Source organism: Triticum aestivum, chromosome 2B (genome assembly GCF_018294505.1).
Source record: "Triticum aestivum cultivar Chinese Spring chromosome 2B, IWGSC CS RefSeq v2.1, whole genome shotgun sequence".
In the NCBI taxonomy this organism is placed as follows: domain Eukaryota; kingdom Viridiplantae; phylum Streptophyta; class Magnoliopsida; order Poales; family Poaceae; genus Triticum; species Triticum aestivum.
Genome location: NC_057798.1, coordinates 789,327,205 through 789,340,564, shown reverse-complemented (window position 1 = coordinate 789,340,564; position 13,360 = coordinate 789,327,205). Strand labels below are relative to the sequence as shown.

The 13,360-nt window shown below is 39.6% G+C and overlaps 1 pseudogene; it reads left to right on the top strand.

Moving 5' to 3' along the window:
* The first annotated feature begins 10,230 nt into the window (after nucleotides 1-10,230).
* On the top strand, nucleotides 10,231-11,470 carry LOC123042787 (probable indole-3-pyruvate monooxygenase YUCCA11; annotated as a pseudogene).
* The last annotated feature ends 1,890 nt before the right edge of the window (nucleotides 11,471-13,360 follow it).

Below are 13,360 nucleotides of genomic sequence, written 5' to 3'. Positions count from 1 at the left end.
GCTATGTTGATTTTGTTTCAACTAAATGCGTGAACGTGTGCCAAGTCAAGTCACTCGAATCATTCAAAGGAGTACCACCCTATCATACCACATCACAACCATTTTAATAGCATGTTGGCACGCAAGGTAAACCATTATAAACTCCTAGCTAATTAAGCATGGCATAAGCAACTACAATCTCTAATTGTTATTGCAAACATGTTTATTCATAATAGGCTGAATCAGGAACAATGAACTAATCATATTTACAAAAACAAGAGAGGTCGAGTTCATACCAGCTTCTCCCATCTCAATCAGTCCATCTTATATCGTCATTATTGCCTTTCAGTTGCACGACCGAACGATGTGAATAATAATAATAGTGCACGTGCACTGGACTAAGCTGGAATCTGCGATCATTCAATAAACAGGAGAAGACAAGACAATATGGGCTCTTGGTTAAATGAACAATAATGCATATGAGAGCCACTTCAACAATTATATTATGGTCTTCTCCTATTGACCCCCAAAGAAAAGAAAAGAAATAAAACTATTTACATGGGAAAGCTCCCAACAAGCAAAAGAAGAACAGGAAATATTTTTGGGTTTTCTTTAATTATTACTACTACAGACAAGGAAAGTAACTAACTAAAAGCTACTACTAATTTTTTTGGTTTTCTTAAGGTTTTTCAAACACACAAGAAGAAAGCATAAAAAAAAGAAAAATAAACTAGCATGGATAATACAATGAAAGAGTATGAGAACCGACAACTAGCATGAGCGTGTGAACATAAATGTAATGTCGGTGAGAAATACGTACTCCCCCAAGCTTAGGCTTTTTGCCTAAGTTGTTCTAATGCCACGGCTGGCCTGGTGGATATCCGAAGTTGTAACTGGGGTCGTACTGAGATGCAGCGGCTATTGCATCGAGGGCTGCAGCTTGGAGGCGAGCTGCCCTCATTCTCCTCTCATACTCATTTGCCTCCTCCCTGGTTATAACATGTCTCCCTTTTGCCTGAAAGTCAAAGAAAGTAGTAGGAGGGAGAGCGACGTGATAGGTGCGTCGTCTGTCAAAGATTAGTCGGCACTGGAGGAACTGATCGTTCCTCTCAACAAACTGATGACGGACCATAGCCTCATTATCTAAATAAACAGAAAGCAACTCAATATCATACTCACGTATGGGTATATAAAGAAAATTAGCTAAACGGGTTGCATAAATTCCACCAAAGAAATCTCCATTAATTCTATTATTATGCAACCTACGTGCAATAATGGCTCCCAAATTATAATGTTTATCTCCTAACACAACGCTCCTGAGAACACTGAGATCAGGGACACACATGTGACATGCTTCATCCTTATCATTTATGCACCTACCTATGAAGAGAGCAAAATAATGTAAAGCAGGAAAATGAATGCTCCCTATGGTAGCTTGTGTTATATCTCTAGACTCCCCCACAGTTATACTAGCAAGAAAATCTCTAAACTCAGATTTGCGAGGTTCACTAGGACTACCCCATTGTGGAAGTTTGCAAGCAGTATTAAAATCCTCTATGTCCATAGTATAAGAATTTTCATAAAGATCAAACATGACAGTTTGAGAATTGCGTGATGATGAAAATTCAAACCTCCTCACAAAGGAATCAGTGAGATAGTGGTACTGACGGCACTTATCTGCCTCGAAGCTCACAAGGTCAGCATTACGCACATATGCGTTAAATTCTTCCTTGATTCCTGCCCGATCCAGAAAGTCCTCTGAAGGCCATTCACAAGCCCGCACCTGAGCTTCCCTCAGTGGTTCATCATGCGCATCGCGTATTGCAAGCCTGGGTCCTTGCTTCCTTGAAGGGCCACCCTGGTAAATTTTCCTAAACATATTTCTTCCTTTGAAAAATTTCTGAAAATTTTAGTAACTTCAAATAAAAGTGAACCAAACTCAACAAAATTGATAGCAACTACTCCCACAAGTGCCTAGAGACTATATCATGCATTAGAACTATTTGGAACCATATAAATTTGATACGCAAGCTCAAGAACATGGTCACCTAGGCAGCACAAATTTGCAATGAATAAAGCACTAGAACAAAAACTATTTAGACCAATGGGGGAGTCACATACCGAAGAACAATGCCCCAAAGCAGTTTTATGAGTGGAGCTTTGAGCAACGAGATCGAAAATTGCAGCAAAATGAGCTAGAACTCGTGCTTGAGCTGGTTGGTGATTTTTTTGGGAGGAAGAAGGAGTGTTTGGGTGCTGGAATAAGTGGAGGGGAGCCACCATGGGCCCACGAGGTAGGGAGCGCGCCTTGGACCCTCGTGGCCAGGTGCTTGCTCCCCCTGCTGTGTTCTCAGTGCCAGATATTCTCAAATATTCCAGAAAAAATCATATTTCAATTTCGGGACATCTGGAGAACTTTTATTTTCGGGGTATTTTTTTATTGCACGGATAAATCAGAAAACGGACAGAAAATACTATTTTTGCTTTATTCATTCTAAATAACAGAAAGTAAAAGGAGGGTACAAAAAGTTGTGCTTTCTAACTTCATCCATCTCATGCTCATCAAAAGGAATCCACTAACAAGGTTGATCAAGTCTTGTTAACAAACTCTTTCCGAATAACATGGAACCGGAGAAATTTTGAATAGCACTAGGTTACCTCAACGGGGATATGTACGTCCCCAATAATAAGAATATGATATTTCTTCTTGACAGTGGGAAGAGGAAATTCAAAACCTCCAAAAATAATCGATGGAATTTTTTCGATAGAGTTTATACTATGAACTTGAGGTTGTTTCCTCGGAAAGTGTACCGTATGCTCATTACCATTAACATGAAAAGTGACATTGCCTTTGTTGCAATCAATAACAGCCCCTGCATTATTCAAAAAATGTCTTCCAAGAATAATACACATACTATCATCCTCGGGAATATCAAGAATAACAAAGTCCTTTAAAATAGTAACATTTGCAACCACAACAGGCACATCCTCACAAATGGCGACAGGTATAGCTGTTGATTTATCAGCCATTTGCAGAGATATTTCAGTAGGTGTCGACTTATTCAAATCAAGTCTACGATATAAAGAGAGAGGCATAACACTAACACCAGCTCCAAGATCACATGAAGCAGTTCTAACATAATTCCTTTTAATGGAGCATGGTATAGTGGGTACTCCTGGATCTCCTAACTTCTTTGGTATTCCACCCTTAAAATGATAATTAGCAAGCATGGTGGAAATTTCAGCTTCTGGTATCTTTCTTTATTAGTAACAATTTCTTTCATATACATAGCATAAGGATTCATTTTGAGCATATCAGTTAAACGCATACGCAAGAAGATAGGTCTAATCATTTCAGCAAAGCGCTCAAAATCCTCAACATCCTTTTTCTTGGATGGTTTGGGAGGAAAAGGCATGAGTTTCTGAACCCATGGTTCTCTTTCCTTACCGTGCTCTAGCAACAAAGTCTCTCGTATCATAACATTGATTCTTTGATTGTGGATTATCAGATCAACAACAGGTTCAATTTCTACATCATTATCATTGCTAGGTTGAGCATCAACATGAACATCATCATTAAACTTATCACTAGGTTCATGTTCATTTCCAGATTGTGTTTCAGCATCAGAAATAAAAATATCATTGGGATTCTCAGGTGTGTCTACAACAAGTTCACTAGAAGCATGCAAAGTCCTATCATTTTTCTTTTTCTTCTTTGTAGAAGGACTATGTGCATCTACATTATTTCTCTAAGAATCTTGCTCAATTCTCTTAGGATGGCCTTCAGGATACAAAGGTTCCTAAGTCATTTTACCAGTTCTAGTAGCCACTCTAATAGCAAAATCATTATTCTTACTATCTAGTTCATTGAGCAAAATCATTCTGAGCTTCAAGTACTTGTTCTACTTGAGTGGTAACCATAGAAGCATGTTTACTAATAAGTTTAAGTTCACCTTTAGCTCTAGACATATAATCACTCAAGTGTTCAATCATATAAGCATTACGTTTTAATTCTCTACCAACATAAGCATTGAAGTTTTCTTGTTTGACAATAAAATTATCAAACTCGTCTAAGCATTGGCTAGCGAACTTATAACAAGGAATATCACCTTCATCAAATCTATAAAGAGAATTTACCTTTACTACCTGTGTCAGATTATCAAGACCATGTGTTTCTTCAACAGACGGTAAATTAAGACCATGTATTTCTTCAATAGGAGGTAAATTCTTAACATCTTCAGCTTTTATACCTTTTTTCTTTCATAGATTTCTTTGCCTCTTGCATATCTTCAGGACTAAGAAATAGAACACCCCTTTTCTTCGGAGTTGGCTTAGGAGTTGGTTCAGGAAGTATCCAATTATTTTCATTTGTCAACATATTATTCAATAGAATTTCAGCTTCATCAGCCGTTCTTTCCCTGAAACACAACCAGCACAACTATTGAGGTGGTCTCTGGAAGCATCGGTTAGTCCATTATAAAAAATATCAAGTATTTCATTTTTCTTAAGAGGATGATTAGGAAAAGCATTAAGTAATTGGAGAAGCCTCCCCCAAGCTTGTGGCAGACTCTCCTCTTCAATTTGCAAAAAAATATATATTTCCCTTAAAGCAGCTTGTTTCTTATGAGCAGGGAAATATTTAGCAGAGAAGTAATAAATCATATCCTGGGGACTACGCACACAACCAGGATTAAGAGAATTAAACCATATCATAGCATCACCCTTTAATGAGAACGGAAATATCTTAAGGATATAATATTAGCGAGTTTTCTCATCATTAGTGAACAGGGTAGCTATACCATTTAATTTAGTAAGATGTGCTACAACAGTTTCAGATTCATAGCCATATAAAGGATTAGATTCAACCAAAGTAATTATATTAGGATCAACAGAGAAATCATAATCCTTATCAGTAACAAAAATAGGTGAAGTAGCATAAGCAGGATCATATTTCATTCTAGCATTCAGAGATTTTTGTTTCATCTTAGCTAATAATATCTTAAGATCACTTCTATCATTGCAAGCAAGAAAGTCTCTAGCAGTTTCTTCATCCATAACATAACCCTCAGGCACAACAAGCAATTCATATCTAGGGGGAGAATCTTCATCATCACTTTCATCAATATTATCAGTTTCAATAATTTCATTCTCTCTAGCCCTAGCAAGTTGTTCATCAATATTACCAAGTGGCACACTAGTATCAAGCATAGAAGTAGTTTCATCATAAGTATCATGCATAGCAGAAGTGGCATCATCAATAACATGCGACATATCAGAAGTATTAGCAGAAGCAGGTTTAGGTGTCGCAAGCTTACTCAAAACAGAAGGTGAATCAAGTGCAGGGCTAAATGGCAGTTCCTTACCTCCCCTCGTAGTTGAGGGATAAATTTTTGTTTTCGCGTCTTTCAGGTTCTTCATAGTGACCAGTAGATATAAATCCCAAGTGACTCAAAGAATAGAGCTATAATCCCCAGCAACGGCGCCAACAAATAGTCTTGATAACCCACAAGTATAGGGGATCGCAACAGTTTTTGAGGGTAGAGTATTCAACCCAAATTTATTGATTCGACACAAGGGGAGCCAAATATTATTCTCAAGTATTAGCAGTTGAGTTGTCAATTCAACCACACCTGGACAACTTAGTATCTGCAGCAAAGTATTTAGTAGCAAAGTAATATGGAAGTAACGGTAACGATAGCAAAAGTAATATTTTTGGGTTTTGTAGTGATTGTAACAGTAGAAACGGAAAAGTAAATAAGCGAAGAACAATATGTAAAAAGCTTGTAGGCATTGGATCGGTGATGGAGAATTATGCCGAATGCAATTATTCATGCAACAGTTATAACATACGGTGACACAGAACTAGCTCCAATTCATTAATGTAATGTAGGCATGTATTCCGAATATAGTCATACATGCTTATGGAAAATAACTTGCATGACATCTTTTGTCGTACCCTCCCGTGGCAGCGGGGTCCTAACGGAAACTAAGGGATATTAAGGCCTCCTTTTAATAGAGTACCGGACCAAAGCATTAACACATAGTGAATACATGAACTCCTCAAACTACGGTCATCACCGGGAGTGGTCCCGATTATTGTGACTTCGGGGTTGCCGGATCATAACACATAGTAGGTGACTATAGACTTGCAAGATAGGATCAAGAACTCACATATATTCATGAAAACATAATAGGTTCAGATCTGAAATCATGGCACTCGGGCCCTAGTGACAAGCATGAAGCATAGCAAAGTCATAGCAACATCAATCTCAGAACATAGTGGATACTATGGATCAAACCGTAACAAAACTAACTCGATTACATGATAAATCTCATCTAACCCATCACCTTCTAGCAAGCCTACGATGGAATTACTCACGCACGGCAGTGAGCATCATGAAATTGGTGATGGAGGATGGTTGATGATGATGATGGCAACAGATTCCCCTCTCCGGAGCCCTCAACGGACTCCAGATAAGCCCTCCCGAGATAGTTTAGGGCTTGGCGGCGGCTCCGTATCGTAAAATGCGTTGAAACCTTCTCTCTGATTTTTTCTCCCCGAACATGAATATATAGTTGGAGTTGCGGTTGGTGGAGCACCAGGGGGGCCACGAGGCAGGGGGCGCGCCCTAGGGGGGCAGGCGTGCCTCCCACCCTCATGGACAGGGTGTGGGCTCCCTGGCCTTGATTCTTTCGCCTGTAATTTTTATTATCTCCAAAAATAATCTCCGTGAAGTTTCAGGTTCCAAGAACTTTTGTTTCTGCACAAAGATAACACCATGGCAATTCTGCTGAAAACAACGTCAGTCTGGGTTAGTTCCATTCAAATTATGCAAGTTAGAGTCCAAAACAAGGGTAAAAGTGTTTGGAAAAGTAGATACGATGGAGACGTATCAATGCATTGTTCGAGCAATCTTCAAATCATTCAAAAAATAATAATCTGAGGCATTGTTCGGCCAGCTTCCTGAGTATGACACGATGGGCCGGCCCCTTAAGCAAGTAGAAGAAGTAAGAAGGCCCAGCAATGACGAGCGAGGCCTCCACAAGTCCACAAGTCCACAGAAACAAAACCCGCCAATCTGCCATCCTCCTTCCTCCTCTAGGGTTTTACTACGCAGCGCGGCCGTCTCCCTCCCCACCTCCGTCCCCCGCCGCCCCACCTCCTACCCGACATAGCTCCATCGAGGCCCGAGCTAGCGGCCACGAACGGCAAGAAGCACAAGTCCTCCAAGAAGTAGCCCAAGGGTAGCCACCTGCCGCTCGGCACCGACGGCGACGCGTCGCCAATGCTGGGAAGCGTCGTCGCTCCGGCGCCGCCAAGCGCCACCAGGTCGAGGAGGAGGAGTTCGTGCCCTCCTCCATCAGCGCCAAGATCCTCCACGAGGCCTTCAAGTAGCAGGAGGAGGAGATCCTCCACGTACTATTCAGTCTTCGAATGGCACAAATTATCAACCTGTGCAACTACATGGGCTAGCTGACATACTAATAAATCATTAAAAATATCTGTGAACTGATTTAGAAACTTAAAACTAAAAGTTAGAACACCATATGACGGAAAACTACTATTTAGAACGTGTATTTGTGGTTACATGATACTGGTATCCTTATATGTTGTGGACACAGTTTGTTGTGCCCGAGGCGCCCAGGGTTTGCAGTATGTAGTAAGTTTTCCATCGGCTGAGATCCATGGTATCCATCCGTCTAGTCTTGGATATAAATTGCTTATCACCTTGCGACCATGGTGCCAACACTTTGATTATTATGCGGAGCCTGATATGTACTACATGCACTATATATTTTCGTTAGGTACATGAACACCATTTTTTAGTATAGTTACCACTAGAAGAGATGCATTTTTTCAGTATTGTTACTAATAGAAAGTATTTCACATATATAAGAGATGGACTATTTTATATCACGCACAAACAACAAAAAGACTAGAGGAACTACATGACAAAAAAATAACAATTGAAAGAAGAAATTCTATGAAATTTTGTTCTATCAGGCATGCTTCAAAAGAGGCGTGACATGTCTTTTGGTTGAAGATTCATGTGATGACAAGAGAATTAATTTAGTTGGGATGACACTTGTTCACTTTCTTTCACTAAATCTAGTGGGTGACCTCTTTGTGACGGCGGCGAATGTCATATTTGGAGATCGATCGAGGTATATGGCGTCACAAGGCCCAAAGCCAAAAATGGTCGAATGACCCTCAAGTTAGAAACCAACCGACCAACAACGATTGAGTTGGGACCGTTGGATTAATAAACCCTTCACCCATCAAACCCTTCCAGCTCCTTGCGGATGGATGGTGCTTGGACACATTTGAAAACCTGTACTCTTTTAGTCTGATTACCACTATACTTACAACTGGGTGTCGCTTATTTGCGCAGGACATGTTTGACCAATGTTGTGACCACACAAGGGATAACGGGTACTTGTTGAGGGAGGACGCGAAGAAGATGCGGTTGATAGTGAGTGGGGAGTTCCACGAAGAAATGCGGGAGTTCCTCCACAGGCAAAAATGATCCAAGGGAAGTGACCATCTGGAAAGAAGAGAAGATGCTACTTGTCTGTATGACGCGCTCCTTCTTGTGAGGAAGGCCTGAATCCACCTACCCGGCAGACAAGTATTTAGAAGATCCAAATGTAGGAGGCAGAGTGGTAGTCTGGTAGATGTTGAAATCATTTGGACTCGACGGTCATAAATCGAATGTAATCATATGTTTGATAGGTTCAGTCTGCAGTTTGCGCCATGCTAAATGTAAGTCACAGAAGTTAGTGGATTATTCTGTTAGGCAAATCAAAATCCGATGAACTCTATGTGCTCCACTTCTCCTGTTCAGTTTTGCGTGGAAGTTACGTACAATTGTGATTAACCTGTGTTAGTCAGTTTGGAACCAGACAAGTTTGCAAAACCGCATCGAGACAGGATTGACAATTTTGATTTTCAGTAAATTGGTTTATTATCTTTTTCACAAAATATATTCACACTCTGGTGTGTAGAGTTAAAAATACAATGAGCGTTCAATTTGATGTTCAGGCATAGGACAATATGCATGTACCAAAGTTGAAATATGGCCTCACATTAAACGAGTGTTGAGTATAGAAACGTATTAATATTAAGAAACTGGTTTCAAATATTTGAACTAAAGTTCCACTTTTTTTTGTTCACAACATCGAACGGCTCGTTGTGTTGGCACCAAAGGTATGGCAATGGTCGTCAACTCAACCGGAGGCAAAACCAAAACTGAACATCTTACAACTGAACCGGAGGCAAAACCAAAACTGAACGTCTTACAACTGAACCGGAGGCAAAACTAGTCGACAAAACCGGTTAACATGGTTTGTAACAAATCCTTCTGAGATAATTGTTTCCTTTTCTCATCCACATTATATTAACTAGAGAAAATGAAATAGGAGTTTGCCTATAAATGTGTGTTTGGAAATCAGACTTATCCTTATCATATCCTATATAGTATACAAAGAGGAAGAAACACTTGAATATTATTACAGTAATAATTGTCATTGGTGACGATGCGATAGGAAAGAAACATGAAGAATCTTTAATCTACACATTAAAAAGATGGTCGATAAGTTTCCAATACCAACAATCGACCAACAGTGTGTTTCCTACCTATTTTGTATCAGTACACGCTTTCACAACCAACAACGGCTCCATTTTTAGATGGAAATACTCCTACACACTAGGATTAGGCATCAATAAATAATTACCTTTTTCATCCTTCAATCCATAAAACAGATTGGCCCATGAAGGATACCACTATATATATGCCCCCATACACGAGCATGCCATCCATAGTTCATCGAGCAAACACACAAACACTGGACTACCACCAAACTTATCCCACAACTTTGTCAAGTCTTCTCTTTGAAATGGAGGGTGTTACAGTGTTGATTGTTTGTGCTGGGCCATCAGGCCTCGCAACGGCAGCATGCCTTAGCCAATTCTCAATTCCTTATGCCATCGTCGAGCGCGAGAGCAGTAGCGCGTCACTCTGGCGCAACCGCGCGTATGATCGCCTCAAGCTACATCTCACAAAGGAGTTCTGTGAGTTGCCACACATGTCATACCTAGTAGATGCACCAACATACATACCAAAAACCTTGTTTGTGAAGTACTTGGATGACTATGTTGAGCGTTTCAACATTCAACCAAAGTATCTCACCAGCGTGGAGTCATCCACATATGACAATGATGAAAAATGTTGGTCCATTGTGGCGAAGGACATGTCAAAGTGCACCACAGTCAAGTTCACGGCGAAGTTTCTTGTTGTGGCAAGTGGTGAGAATAGTGCAGGGAATATTCCAATGTTCCCTAGACTGGAAAACTTTACAAGTGATGTTATCCACTCCTCAAGCTACAGGTCAGGCAAGAGCTACTCTGGCAAGAATGTATTGGTCATTGGATCTGGCAACTCCGGGATGGAAATTGCTTATGACCTTGCGACCCATGGTGCCAACACATCGATTGTTATACGAAGCCCGGTACGTACGTGCACTATATATTTTCATTGGGTGCATGAACGCAAATTCTTAGTATAGTTATTAATAGAAGAGATGCAATTTTCAGTGTTTTACTAATAGGAAGTATTTCACATAGAAAAAGAGATGGACTGTTTTATATCACATGCAAACAACTAAGATACTAGAGGAACCACATGACAAAATTTTATTTCTTGAAATAAGAAATTCTACGAAATTTTATTTATCATGCATACTTCAAAAGAGGTGTGACACGTTTTGTGGTTGCAGATTCATGTAATGACAAAGGAATTAATTCGTTTGGGGATGACACTTGCCCACCGTCTTCCATTGAATCTAGTGGATAAACTCCTTGTGATGGCAGGATATTTAATATTTGGAGACCTGTCACAGCACGACATCACAAGGCCAAAAATGGGTCCAATGACCCTCAAATCAGAAACAGGCCGATCTGCAATAATTGATGTTGGGACTGTTGGATTGATCAAAAAAGGCATCATCAAAGTAAGTATATCCTTGACATGACATAAATATATAACATATGTTGATTTGATATGCCAAGTTATCAATGTATTTTTATCTCCTAAAGGTTCAAGGGAGCATTAGTAAGATCAAGGGCAACATAGTTAAATTCCAATGCAGTAAAAGAATGTCATTTGATGCAATTGTGTTTGCAACTCGATACAAAAGCACGGCAAATATGTGGCTCAAGGTAATATAGCTTGTGTTTGAACATGTCTGACTTTGTTTTCTTGGTGTAACCATTATTAAATCAGCTAACAAGGTCTATTTGTTTTAAATCCAGAATGGTGAGAGCATGTTAAATGGCAACGGACTGCCCATCCAAAAATATCCGAATCATTGGAAAGGTGAAAATGGGCTCTACAGTGCTGGGTTGGCGAGGAGAGGATTAGCTGGTATTGCAACAGATGCCAAGAATATCGCTAATGACATCAAATCTGTGATGGACTCTATGTCAAGTTAAATCATCTTTTACATGTAGTTTACCATGGCAAGCATGCTAAAAGGTTGATTCTTTGAGAAATATATCCATTGTGTCACCTTTGTATCTAGCTTTTAGACAAATAAATTTATATTTATTTTAAGGTTCATATGTGCCCCGGAGAGAGATGTACTATTATACTATAATCAAGGGCTTTGTACTATTATTACGTGGAGAGATTTCTAATTTTGGTTGAACCTACAACTGTGTATTATATTTTATTTACTTGAAATTATATGTGCAAAAGGCATGCGCTCAATACTCTATTATCTATACCAAAATCTCTTGTGGCGTGTTTACCCCATCAACATATAACTGTAGGAGGTAGTAATCACATCAGCCATAATTCGCTACATCCATTGCCGGTACTGTAGTGCTATTCAGTCTTAGAATGGCACTAGTTATCATCCCGTGCATCTGCATGGGGTAGCTAACATACTATAAATCATTAAAAATATTTGTGAACATATTTAGAAACTTAAAACTAAAACTTAGAACACCATATGATAGAAAATTACTATTTAGAACGTGTATTTGTGGTTACGTGATACACGTATCGAGGCATGGCATCACAAGGCCCAAAACCAAAAATGGATCACAACGACCCTCAAGTTAGAAACCTACCGATCCATAGTGATTGATGTTGGGACTGTTAGATTAATAAAAAAACATCATCATAGTATTTGGAATATTTGAAGGAATCTGCCTTATTAGTCATATTTTTTATAGTTGAAAATAATATGTAGACCTTTTCTCTCATAATGTCGGTTTGTTTTCTAGTTGGCACTTCTAGAGAGATCCTAGTCATCTACCTAGATAATATAGATCTGACTCAAATGCGCAATTATATATTCCAAAAATAAGGCACTTACATGACGAAGAAGGCGGCTACTTGCATATCTATCTATCTATCTATCTATCTATCTATCTATCTATCTATCTATCTATCTATACCTATACTAATTTGTGACTCCCTAGAAATTACCATGTTAATCAGTAATTAGGAGCCGTTAATCTGGTGGGACCAAATTATTATGGTGTAGATCTCTCTTCAATCTCTCCCAAAAAGAAAAAAAGCCGTTAATCTGGTGGGACCAAATTATTATGGTGTAGATCTCTCTTCAATCTCTCCCAAAAAGAAAAAAAAACTCATGGTTATCTCCCCCACGATTGAAATCTCTCAGGTGTAAAAAAACCATAATTTTAAATAGCGCGCTAAGCATCTTAGCGGCGGACCTCTTCCAAATGCTATAGCGTGCTATAGCAGAGCTATAGCGCGCTATTTAAAATGTTTGTTCATTTGTTTGGACCAAAGTCTCTTAGCGGAAGACTTTTTGTAAACGGTATAGCGTGCTATAGCGAAGCTATAGCGGGCTATTTAAAACAGTGAAAAAAACTCATGTACCTATCTCTCTCCCACAACCAAATCTATCTATCTATACCTAGGCTAACAAAAAAAAGAATGCTAACTAACCACGTAATAGTCTTGCGACACCGTCTCTCCTGATTATGTGCTCGACCTATACGCGGTGACGTACCACAAAGCCCGCCGCCGCCACCGCCGCCAGTGCTATCCATCGTCCGCAGGCACAACCCCATTGCCGGCAGCATAAGATGTGTTGCACCCAAGAAGTAGATTCCATCGCACAGGAGAAGGTCAGATTCATATCCATAGCATAAACATCATCACGTCATGGATGCACATGCATATGTGAATAGTGGCGTGAGTTGGGCGTATTTTGTACATGTACATGTCCAAGTAGTAGTCTAAGTCTGTAATCAATCCAGTGATTCTGCGTGCGTGTATTGTGTGTGCATCTTGCCAGAATCAAGCAATCTATGTTAGCTAGCTAGCAACCTTTACGTTGATGC